Source organism: Asparagus officinalis, chromosome 1 (assembly GCF_001876935.1).
Source record: "Asparagus officinalis chromosome 1, Aspof.V1, whole genome shotgun sequence".
In the NCBI taxonomy this organism is placed as follows: Eukaryota; Viridiplantae; Streptophyta; class Magnoliopsida; order Asparagales; family Asparagaceae; genus Asparagus; species Asparagus officinalis.
The window spans coordinates 70928100-70941588 of record NC_033794.1 but is presented as its reverse complement, the minus strand read 5'-3'; positions in this window follow the sequence as shown (position 1 = coordinate 70941588).

Below are 13489 nucleotides of genomic sequence, written 5' to 3'. Positions count from 1 at the left end.
GGTTTTGGGTCTGGTTATTTACCAAACTACCATCCACGTTTGTACACCTATATAAGGGATTGTTTTAGGGTTTCTAAACAATCAGAGAGTTAAATCAAGAGAGATTAACTTGTAATTGATATTTGGAGAGCTTGTTCTTCAATTCTAGAGTGAGATTGTGAGAGATTGTAAATTGCATACTCATAATCTAGAGAAGGTATTTTCCTTCGCCCAAAATCTGAGTTATTCTTGTATTCTTATTATTTTCTCCTCAAACCACCTTTGATAATTCCGTGATCAAAGGTGCTCGTACGGTAACTCGTATCAATATCTTTGTAAAATGCTTCTGCAACAAGGCAATAAATTGCAAGGATCCTGTCACAGAGGAATTCATCTTGCAGACATGTCACAACAATCTCTCCATTGATATGCTAGAAGCCCTGGGGTCGTGTCATCCATAACATGGAAAGAATTAAAATTGCACGAGGAACATGCCGAACGCTTTCTCAAAAGGAAAAAGCTTGAAAGAGGCTAACCAACAACTAACCCCCCGAACTCGAATTTTTCTTCTCGTTGTAAGGGAAAGGCACCTGCAGCGGCTGTTGACGCTAATCAGACATCACAATAGCAACCTCAGAAGCAGCGAAGGACTCCAGATCTGAGACTCCAAAAAAATACTCCTTCAAGGATGAAGTGGTTCCAGCTATGTTTAAATACCTCCTTGAACATAACAAAATTAAACTGCCACCTATTACGAATCAGGAGGAAGCCGACAACACTTCGGATCCAAAGTACTGTGCGTACCACATGAGGATCCTTCATCCCACCAAGGCTTGCTTCACTCTTAAGAAAAGCATTCAAGCCTTGGTTGACGCTGGCATCATAACACCAAAATCAAATGCATGAGAATGGTTTCCTCTGATGAGTATAAGAGTTTAAACTATTTCTCCCATTCCTCCGACGAGTATACAAGGTTAAACTACTTCCCTTATTTCCAATAACGAGAAGTTCCTAGTGAATATAATTAGATTCAGGTTCACCAAAGAGTTGAGGGTGGGATACGTCAATATGTTCCAAAGGGAAGTTTCGGAAGGATACTATACATGGTATTCTTAAGGATAATCCAAAACCAATTATTCATGGTGAAAACCAGTCATCAGAATAATTCATTCCTAATTATGATTAAGAACCACCCACTATGGCTATTTAATCATTTCCAAGATGATTAAAACCGACCCACTGTGATTTTCCGAGCACTCTTTCATCGAGATGAGATTCAATGACTTCATCCGGTCAATCTTCCCTAACAAAACTCCTATGGTGTAACTATAGAGTGCTTGATGATTCATGATCATCCACCATAAAGTCCCTCACTAATCAAATTAACTGACAGTGGGTCCACCAAATTTTTTTCGACTGAGTGCATCCAAACTCCCATTGTGTTGGTGCACTTAGCACTCCCAATGCTAAGGTCCCAACACGGTATTCAAAAATTCAAGCTGTTGATCCATGGCAATCATCAAACCCCTTCGTGTTAAATCCTAGCCACTTGACGCTAAAAAACCCACTGAGTGATTTGTACGAGTCAATATTTCCAGTGTTAGTTGTATCTTCACTCCGATAATTTCTTAGTCAAACATTCCTATAGTTAGGACCAAAGCCAAAATCCCCTCTTGATTCCTTTCATGAATGAGAGGTTCACTTTCAAATTGAGTGATCAAACCTTCCTACAGTTAGGGTCGTCTCAAACCTCCCACTTGGTCAAACCTTCCTACAGTTAGGACCAAAACTGGAGTTCCCTCTCGATAAACGAGAAATCCACCTTCAGATTAGGTAATCAAACCTTTTGACAGATAGGGTTATCCGAAGAGTTTTTTTTTTTGAAGTGGAGATCTCACTTTGAGTTTCTTTTGTATTTAGAGATAGAATATAAAATTTTTCCTCTCTAGCATCGTGTTCGTCTTTGCCCCAAGAGAACACGCCACCTTCCAACACCAAAATCCATGCCTTACACGCATGGGGGACTTTATCTCGATCCCTAAATAGAGATAAGTTTGCATCTAACGCATATTGCAGGGTGGTCCGTTCCCGCGAAAACGACCAAGTCTACATATTCAATACCGTAGCACCAAAAATCGATGCCTTTCATGCATGGGAAATTTTATCCCGAACCCTAAGCAGGGATAAGTCAGCGCCTAACTCGCGTTATCGGTTAGTCTTTTACCATAAAAAGTGTAAAAGCCTACGTATTCAATATCATGGCAGGCCGTTATTAATAACACCAAAATCCGTGCCTGACACGCATGGGGAATTTTATCCCAAACCCTAAGCAGGGATAAGTCAGCGCCTAACACACGTTGCCAATTAGCCTTTTACCATAAAAAGAACAAAAGCCTACGTATTCAACATCGTGGAAGGCTATTATTAATAACGTAAAAATCCTTGTCTGACACGTACGGGGAATTTTATCACGAATACTAAGTAGGGATAAGTCAACGCCTAACACGCGTTGCTGATTAGTCTTTTACCTTAAAAAGGATAAAAGCCCACGTATTCAACATCATGGTAGGCCATTATTAATAACGCTAAAATCCATGCCTCACACACACGGGGAATTTTATCTTGAATCCTAAGGAGGGATAATTCAGCGCCTAACACGCGTTGCCGGTTAGTCTTTTACCATAGAAAAGACAAAATCCTACATATTCAACATCATGGCAGGCCGTTATTAATAACACAAAAATCCGTACCTTACATGCATGGAGAATTTTTTCTTGAATCCTAAGTAGAGATAAGTCAACGTCTAACATGCGTTGCCGGTTAACCTTTCTCTATGAAAAGAACGCTAGGATTCACGTCTAGGGATGTTATCTCAATCCCTGAATAGAGATAAGTCTATGCGTAACACGTGTTTCCGGTTAGTCTTTCCCCATAAAAAGGACGAAGCCTATGTATTCAATATCATAGCACCAAGTCTAAGAGAGTTCATTCTCGTAGCACAACGTCACATGTGAAACAGATTTAGATAATTCATATGCAAGCCCGGTTTAAAATGTAATCAGTAAAGGCATATCAAATGTGTTGATGGCTAGGGGTTTGCCAAAAATCCTAAAATTTACGCCTAACACGTGCTGTCGGATAGTCTATTCCCTCGATAAGAAGCTTATGTATTCAATATCATAGCATCAAGTCTAAGAGAGTTCATTATTTTAGCATAACGTCACGTGCAGAACAGACTTAAATAATCCGCATGCTAGCCTGACTAAAACTATAGTCAATATAGGCTCATCAAACCCGTTTATAGCTAAGGGTTTGTCAAAAATCCTATAAGTATTATGGTTATTTATTCTAAACAGAATGAGTAATCATAATAAAGTATAAAAGTCACTAACGCACAAACTTCACCAGTCGGTCTCGTGACTCGAACTCCCAAGAGTATACGAGTACAAACTGGTCCTCCATGCTCTAATGCCTTAAGAGCCTGAACTATATAGACTCTAATTAACGTATGGGTATAAACTATGTTCACACCGATCAGCGCGCGACTGTAAGTCAATGCCGATCATCGCGTTGTGATGAAGGTCAACCCCAGTCAACGCATTATGATGAAGGTCAATGCATCAACAATTTTCGCCAAAATAAGGCTCAAATCAAGTTCAAGCCTTAAGACAAGACGATACCTCCTATGTCAACTCAAAAGGCAACGCTAGTCGACACGAAACCAGTCGACACGAAGCTGACCAGACAAGTTAACACCTTCTGTGTCGACTCAAAAGGTGAAGCCAGTCGACATGAAGCTAGTAGACACGAAGCCCGATCAGATAAGTCGACACCTCCTATGTTGACATGAAAGGCGAAGCCAGTCGACACGAAGCCCAACCAGTCGACACGAAGCTCGACGCATGAAATGACACCTTCTGTGTCGACTGGAAAGGCGAAACCAGTCAATACAAAGCCAGTCAACATGAAGACCGACTAGACGAGTCGACACCTCCTAAGTCAACTCGAAAGGCGAAGCCGGTCGACACAAAGCTAATCGACACGAAGCCCGACCGGATGAAATGACACCCTCTGTGTCGACTAGACATCTTGATGAACCAGATGAGATGACACCTCTTCTGTCGACACGACAAGTAGTCTTAGTCGACACGCCCTGCGGTATCAGTCGACATGCCCTCTGGTTCTTTAAGATTGTATGATAATCCTAGGGAGTTCAATCGTAATTCAGATACGAATCCCCAATGAAGATAGTCAGTTCAACATCGACTCAACGACACGAGTTAAAATAAAAAATTAACATACCAGTTTCAGTTTGAGACTTCGACAATGGTCAGATGATAAACACAACACCAGAAAAATTTCAGCTATTCGATAAAATACTGAATAGACTGAGAATTGCAGAAGTTAAGAACTAAAATCAATTACTGGTCCTTTTACACCGACTGAAGGTTTGGCCTATCACATCCAAAGTATTTTAGACTCTCCTATAAAAGGAACGAGACTGAAACACTTTGGAGGGGGTATTTATAGGCGTTAAAAATTACCTATAGGTTCCCGCATGTAGCTCGAGACAGAGAGAAAATGATGAACGTCATTATTTGAGTCAAGGAGGATTATCTGACACTGATAAGCATATGAAGTGAGTCGATGAAACGTACGAGTCAACGAAAGGATAAAATACGTAAAACAACTGAACAAGACAAGTCCAGAGGAGTCAGAAGGTGTAAAATGCCTTGGAATGACCCGCATGCGTGGATCACCCTAAGGTGACCCACGCAAGTGCATCACCCTAAGGTGACCCACGCATGAGCGGGTCGCCCTAAGGTAACCCGTGCAGGGCCACGTCACCTTAAGGTGATGCGCAAGCTAGTTGGTCATATTGACCTGAATCGAACACGACATCCACAAGACTTGTTTTTAAATGTTTTCTCAGGATTTGTTCATTCCAGAGCCTCCCAACTACTTGTATATCATCCTTAAACATGGTTAGACCATTGTTAACTAAAGATGAGCCTAAATCACTTATTCTTATCCAAAAACACCGCAACCAAAGCCTATAAATACAAGCCTAGGGCCCTATTTCAAGGGATCTAAAATTCTATAAAAGAGGGCAAGGTGCTGTCAGTTTGGAGAGTGCAATCAACGAATTTCAAAGGAGGGCTAAAGAATCTTGGTGAATTCCAGCATAAAGAGGGTGTTGTTCGAAAGATCTGAGGTCCGTACCAGCATACCTTGAGATCAAACTTGGTTTTGATCTCGAGAAGAGTAGTAATTTCACTTTGTTGAGATTATTTACTTTTGTGATTGTTTCCTTTGTGAAGCAAGAGCATTAAACTTTTGTTCTGTCAACCGGATTTGATCCGCGATGGTCCACAGACTAACGCATCCCTAACACAGGTAAAGATCCCATGCATGCAGCAGGTGATAAACGTCCTCTGCGTGTGTTTCTACAGAGTTGTATATTTTTTATTTTCATTGTGCAAGTAGTATTATAAAAAGACTAATTTTACTTAGAATCTGTAATCGATAAACGTGTAATGGATTCAGTATTGGGTTAGGCTTCAAGTGTTGTTCGTCCAATCACAGAGGCGATACAAGTAGTCAAGCCTACAACAGCTCAAGCCAAAGGCATTTGGCCTCATGAAGATGATTCTACAGTGGCTGAACATGGAAAGCTTAGTGGGAGACAATCCCCATCCACTTCAGCACTAATGCTACCTATTGGGGATACAAGGCCTAGCCCAACAATAAGACTTGTTCGTAAGTTAACTACTATTGTGAGCTCGTCGGAACCTTCTGCTACAGATGATGATGAGCAAGTAAACTATGAGAACTCTTTGCATGACGACGGTGACAATGGTGACAATGACGGTGATGATTACAGTGATTGGGTTAACCTACCACTATTCACTTCCGATAAAGCGTCAGTCTATATCCCTCTTTCTCCCCCAGGTAAGCGTCGTTCATTTTAGACTTCCCCAAAAGTTCTTTTTGCATTCTAACAATTTTTTGTATGTAGGGTTGCCTACTCCAGTGACTAAAGAGGCCACAATCATAACTCCGCCACTAGAACAGCTGCCACTTATACTAACAACTACTCCTCCTCCGGCACAGTTATCTCTCGCACCAGCAATGACAACTCCTCCACAGAAGAAGTCAATTCTTTTGACAATTTCTCTTACAAAGGCTAGGAGTGCTTCCAGTTCAACTCAAAAGGGAGCACTTATGGCTCTCCCTTTGTGCACTTGGACACTTCAGTGCCTTCTCCGACTACTTCAACAAATTCGCCCATTACCTTATTGTCCAGCTTTGCGACTTTGGGGTCCTTGGTGTCATCTCCTGCTGCTTCACCGAAATTGTCGCCCACTTTAGTTCCAAGCTTTATGACTTCGAGGACCTTAGTGCTATCTCCTGCTATTCCTCTAAGCTCGATGGACGTTCCCAAAGTACTCAAAGTTCTCATGGGGCAATTAGATCGTATGATGGAGATGATGATTGGAGTTGTAAGTGCTGGACGAGCCACGTTCGATACTTTCAAGCCTATTTTGATGAACTCTCTGAGCAGCATCAAGTGCATGGATAACGTTGGATGGCTTTACCATTACAAAGAGATAGTTTGTCACTTGGAGGAAAAACTAAGAGCCCTGGAAGACTTAGGGCGTGTAGATATTGATGCTCAGATTGCATCAACTTTTGTTGATATCCAAACTGAAGTGGCAAATCAGCGTTAGGTAGTTCAGCGGGGCTTAGCTGAGGGGGAGCTCCAGGTTATACGTTTGTTGGAGGAGTGTACCCAACGACAAGATGAGTTAACCAATTCATCAACCGCTTTGGAGGTTGCTCGAGCGACAATCATTCAAACCGAAAAGACCATCGCTCAAGTGCAAACGTAATTGGCTCGACAAAAGGCTCAATTTGCTCAAGATGAAGCCATCATGACTGGGCTTAGCCTCAGGAATGTAGAAGCTCTTGTAAATTACCACAAGGAGGTTCAGGTTCTTAAGGAGGCTAAGAAGAAAGTTGCCGCTGCGGTGCCTAACAAAGATGAACTCTGGAGACGGTACGAGCTTCTCATGATGAGAATCTTTCAGATATCAAGTCCTAGCTCGCATCTTTCCGATCGAAGGGCCCGCAGACTTAATTTTGTATTGTTCTTTTGATAAGAACAACACTATCTTGTATCACTTCTTAATATTTTGAATAAAATGTAATACTATTTTGGTTTTCCACTATTTCTTTTATGTGTCATGCACTATCTTGAAACAATAAAAATGGTTGAAATGCCAGAGATGTAGTATTAACGTAGCATAAATTCCCATGCAAAGCAGTATTTAATCAAATTTCTTTATTATCATTAAAGACAATTCTAGAAAATTTTAATCTGAGGGGAATTAATAAGTTCATGAGGGTCTGACTGTTATAATAACCATAATTTATAGACTTATCATCCTGTTTCAATAATATTGATAAGTTCAACTTGTCAATATTATTAACTTGACAGGATCAAATACTTATGGTTTGAATAAGATTTTGAGGATTTATCGCTCTATTGAAAAGAGTCGATAAGTGATTTTGTCAGAGGAACCATATGAGCTGGGCAAAATTAGGTACTTGTGATTTGGACAAGTTTTTGAGGACCTATCACTCTATTGAAGAGAGTTGATAAGTGGATTTTGTCTGAGGAGCGATATGAGCTGGGTAAAAGCAGATACTTGTGATTAAAAAAAGTTTTTGAGGACTTATGATTTGAACAAGTTTTTTTTTTGAGGACTTGGCGTCTCACTGAGGATGATTGATAATTGATTTGGTCAGAGGTATAGTATTAACTTGACGAGAATTTGAGGACCTGTAACCCTATTGATGAGGATTGATAAGTTGATTGTGCTTTGAGTATTTTTGAGGACTTATCATCCTATTGATGAGGATTGATAAGTTGATTTTATCACCAGAAGAAGCTTGTCATATTAAGAAAAAAGCTGAATTCATACTCTGTGGGGATAATGGTCGTTAGAGGTATAATATTAACCTGACAGTAATTGATGAGGATTTATCGCTCTACTGATGAGAGTCGATAAGTTGGCTTTGTCACCAGAAAAGATTGTCATATTAAGAATGAAAGAAGCTAAAATCATGCCCCTTGGGGATGATGATTGTCTTTATGATATTCATAATTCTATCATCTTATCGAATAAGATTGTTAAACTGATTTTGTTTGGACCCCTATTGGGGAGATATAGAGATTTTAACAACACTCTATTGAAAGATCTCATGATGTAGGACTTGTATGAGAGTAAGCATCATGTTTGAAATGTAGGGGTGAGCCACACGTTTTACAATTGTGAAACGCAAAAGGTGATCTCTGTGTTTGAGGGATGAAACGCAGAGTTGAACTCTGCTTTTTAGTTTTGAAACGCCGGGCTGAGCTTCGTGTTTTAGAATTTGAAATGCGAGGGCTGAACTCTACGTTATGGTTGGTGTCTAACCAACTTATCTTAAAACGTGAAAGTCGCATTTTGTGTGGGATTTTTTTCCTAGAATCCCATGTAGATTTAATAGCTTGGTGGGGGCTATATAAATATTCCAACATGGGTCATATCAAGAGTTTCATAACTCTTCCTCATTCTCCTCAATTCCCAAACGAGAGTTCTCGTTTCTTCCTCAAGATCTCTGGATCTACATTAATTCTCTAACAACCACCATTAATGGGGTTTAAGAAAGTTGTTTCCAAGCCTAGGAGGGTCGTCAAGACGGCTCCAGATGATCCGTCGGTCGAGGCCGTTGGCGGTGACATTGTTCAGGCGGCTTCACCGTCGCAGGTTCCTCTTCACCAGGGTAAGTCCGGACCCCTACAACTCGTTTTGACAAGTTTCAAACCCTAGACGACGAATTATGGGATATCAACATCGAGCAAGAATCATTCTTTTCCCATGGAAATGCATGGGCAAGCCTCTGCAATAATTTTGAAATGCGGGATTAACTCCAGCATTTTATAACTAGAACGCGGGTCTTGATCTCTGCATTCTTAAATTAGAATGCAAAGTTGGCCCTTGCATTTTGAATTTGGAACACAGGGTTGGCCCTTGCATTTTTGGTTTGTAATGCAGGGCTGGCCCTTGTGTTTTTGGATTTGGAACGGAGGGCTGGCCCTTGTGTTTTGAATTTGGATCGTAGGACTAGCCCTTACGTTTTGAGTTTAGAACGCATGGCTGGCCTTTGTGTTTTTGGATTTGGAATGCAAGGATGGTCCTTGTGTTTTGGATTTGGAATGTACCGCTAGCCTTTATGCTTTTGGTTTAGTCCTTTGGACTTTTACCAGTCGCTTGTTTTTCAACTACTAACTTTTAGCTTTTTGTTTTGCAGTGCTCTTTCCCAATGTGCCACTTTCTCTCCAGCATCACTTCAGGCACACAGGTGGCCTTGATGATGGTTACAGTCTTATCGTTGAACCTCTATTATTCAGTCTTCCATGTCGGGATCGAGCGTTCACAATACTGAGTGCAATACCATCCACTCTTAGGGCTATGATTATGGACAAGGAAATTGAGACGCAGACGAACCATGATCAATTTGTAAAGTCGACGTTCCTTTTTGAAGATGACATGGAAATTGATGAAAAATCTATACACGTAGAGAACTCCAAATTACTACAGAGTGTTAACAATTGTTTTCTCTTCCTGCCAAACATGTGGTGAATGTATTTGCTCTCACAATTCCAGCACGTCTCGTACCGAAGAAACCTGGGTTTTGATCTTGTTAAGGAGAAGAATAATGTACACCTTGGGACCTTCATACATCAAGCCATCTATTTTGTAAGGAATGATGGGCAAGTGATGGGTCTGAGGCCCGGTAGGTTTGAAAAGAAAAATCCTGCTAAAGTGGTGGCCCTTCCGGCGAACATTTTTATTTGCCAGTTTATCGCTACTCAGGGTGAATTCCCTGCTCAAGCATTTAGATCTCCTGGTTGGGTGTATTCTGGAGATGGTGGATGGTGGACTCGCATGGTGGACTTCATTCTTGAAGACCTCAAGGAATCGCTTGCCCAATCTGGTCTCATAGTTCCCGTATTGGCTACTCGACATGGAATTGTTCAAATCTATCCCAAATTTTTCACTATGCTAGAGCAATACAATCCAGATAGCTACACATTCTTCACGCCCATCAGAGAGTTGGGCTTCGCATTTCACGAGATGTATGAAGTATCAGGGCTACCATTTGGAGAACGCCTTATGAAGAGTTTGTCCTAGGAACTGAAGAACTCTCTATCTTGAGAGCGGCACATCACAAAGTTTATGCAACTTTTTGAGAAGTGATGTGCCACTTCTAGATTTGTGCTCAGCTGACTGGGCTATGCTGAGCCGGTGTCATGCAAACTTCTTGGGCAGATTATTTGTTCTAAAACTTAGACCAGAAAGACGTGGAAATGACCCGTCTTACCGTGGGCTCTCTTTAAAGCATCAAGACTCGCATTAAAACTTCTGATGCTTGCTATATCAATGAAGCTCAGGAGGATATCTATCCACCATCCACTCAATTTGAGAGCTTCCATTACTAAGCTGAGACTCTCATCTCTGACACAACCCTCCTCGCTAGCTTTTTAATAGTATGGCTAAAGTGATGCGCAACTCCATCGAAGCCCAATGAGTCCATCATGGCTAGGGTAGTATATCCAATCATTCTTTTAGCCCATGGGAGGCCAGTAAGTCTTCTCTCTATGATGGTATGCTGCTTGTAGAGCGGTTTGAGGGAATTAACTTCCAAATTCCTCAACGTCAGGGAAATTGGCGTCACCAGGGAGAAAGTTTTAAAGACTCCTTAACCTCACATACCAGTGTCGTACACTTATTTGGTGGCCTAGTTTGTCATGCACTGCCCCTCATTGATGACAACACCTTCTCCAGATAGAGGATCTTTCGTCCTATTTGTACAGCAACTCGAGTCAACCTAATGGGCGAATGTGTATATAGTCCGGGCTCGACAGATCCTGTCAAAAGAGTTCAGCTACCATATCTTCTGTTGTTCTCCTAATTTTGATGGAATGGAAGAACTGTGCAAAACATATATGGATGTAGGTCTCAAGGGCTTCACATACCTACATGGGGGAATTTTCCAATGGCTCCTTATAATCAGGCCTGGTTATCTCATTTTTCAATAGGGTGAATGGTGCATTATTAAGCCCTATATGCCCTCTCATTTTGCTCGACAGTTTGGGTATGACCAACTATATGTTGAAAATCCCAATCTGAAGCTGTCTCTTGTCTAAAACTTATATAAGGGGGCCCGAACATGGTATCACTCCACAGCTGGGAATAGTCATGCAGTATTTACATTACCCTCTCTGATGCCTAACTGCCATACTATTCTGGAGTTCTGTAGCTAGTTTCATGAAGCTTCTCAGATCCTAAAATACAACATATATGCTTCTTGCTTCAAGGAGATCTTGGAATTGTGCGAGTCCACGAAAGACTTAAAGAAGACCCACCTAAAGGGGATGGATGAGTATTTAGCCTGAAGGGGATGGATGAGTATTTATCCTGCAAGCAAGCAACGATTGAAACAGGAGAAATCAAAGGAGAGGTAAAAGCAATTGAGCCTCGCAAAGGAAGGGCAGTGGGGAAGCAAGCCCTCACTACCAAAGAAGCGGGCTAATATGAGAAGAGGGCCCATCGATGAATGCCCGTTAGGACTCCAACTTCTAAAACTCGTCGAGGGGTAAAATTAATGCAAGACGCTATCATGTCTGCCCCTCCCATAATTGCATATGATGAAGAGGAGCAATTGTCCACTACATTAGCTTCTCTGCAACAAGGGCTCCTATTTCCCTGGCCTAGTTTCTGAAGAACAAGATGCTCCTGAATCCACTCACTCATGTCCCATGGCATCTGGTGCATTGGTGCCTTCCTCAACTGCTCCTTTAGATTCGGAGTTTTTAAGAGGACTTATTGAACAACTGGAAGGTGGAATGAAACAGACAATTAACCTCGTTAGCATTGGACGAGATACTTTTGAGGATTTTAAACCCTTTTTAACAAGTTGCTTGAACAACATCAAGTGTTCGAGCGACACCCAATGGATCGAGCGCTACATAGAGGGCGTTACTCGCCTGGAGGTAGAGTTAAAGGCTTTAGAAGACTTGAAACGTGTTGATTTGGAGTCCGAAGTAGAGCAAGCTTTTGCTATTATTCGGATAGCAAACATACATCAAAAGGAGGCTCTTCACAGGAATTTATCTGAGAAAGAGTCACATATTGCGAGCTTGCAGAAGCAGCATAACCGAGTACGAGCTGTACTGTTCTTTTTTTCTTTGTGTGTTTTAACTTAGAACAATGAAAAGATTGAGAATGACGTAGGTGTAATGTTAACTTAGCATAAATTTAGAATTCTCTTTATTATCGAAATAATTCCAAAAAATTTCAATTATCAGAGGTGTAATGTTAGCTTGACGATATACAAACTGGAGAATGTTTGAACGATTTGTTACTCTTAACACAATGAATTTTGAGTAACCAACTGTTCGCGTGGAAAACTGTTTTCTTTTTCATTGATATGATTGTCATCTTGGATTACAAAGATCCGGTCTTTTATAGATCCGGTTACAACTAAATCAAAGAAAAAAATAAAAATTACAACTTTCCTCTTGTGAACAAATCGCAAGCTCCTGTTTTGCGGTTGCTTGCTTGTGTGGGTTCTTTGCCAACGCCGGGGTTAATCCGTGGACCACCGCGCGATCTAGATCCGGTCGGATCTACACGATTATGCGGGTATTATTCCACGAAGGGAATAATAGCCGGGAGGGATTAATCCACCAAGGGAATAATCGCTCAAATCTCGAGATCTAAGACCAAGCTTAGATCTGGAGTGTAGTCTCGTGTAGATCTCAGATCTGTTCTTTCTTCCTCTCGAAATCCTGCCTTTTCTGACGTGGATGGTCGCCGAGGATCAGATCTGAATGGTGCAAGTCTTCTGGTCTTCAAGCTCCGAGTTCACTCTTCAATCCGGCAGAGTTTCGGCTCTTGAAAGTTCGACCTCCGAAAATGAACATCTCTAGGCCTATTTATAGGCTCTCAGGACAGTGGCTGCAAAAAGGGAAATGTCGGCCACCTCTGGCTTCAAACTCCGAGTTCACTCTTCAATCCGGCAGAGTTTCGGCTCTTGAAAGTTCGACCTCTGAAAATGAACATCTCTAGGCCTATTTATAGGCTCTCAGGACAGTGGCCGCAAAAAGAGAAATGTCGGCCACCTCTGGCCACTGTCGGCCACCTCGGGCCACTGTCGGCCACCTCGGGGTGGCCGACACTGTGCCTAGCCACCTTGGGGTGGCTCGGCTCATGGCCGAGCCACCCCAAGGTGGCTCGGCCTTGGCCGAGCCACCCCGAGGTGGCTCGGTGGCCGAGCCACCTTGAGGTGGCTTGGCCATGAGCCGAGCCACCTCAAGGTGGCTAGGCACAGTGCCGGCCACCCCGAGGTGGCCGACAGTGGCCCGAGGTGGCCGACAGTGGCCAGAGGTGGCCGA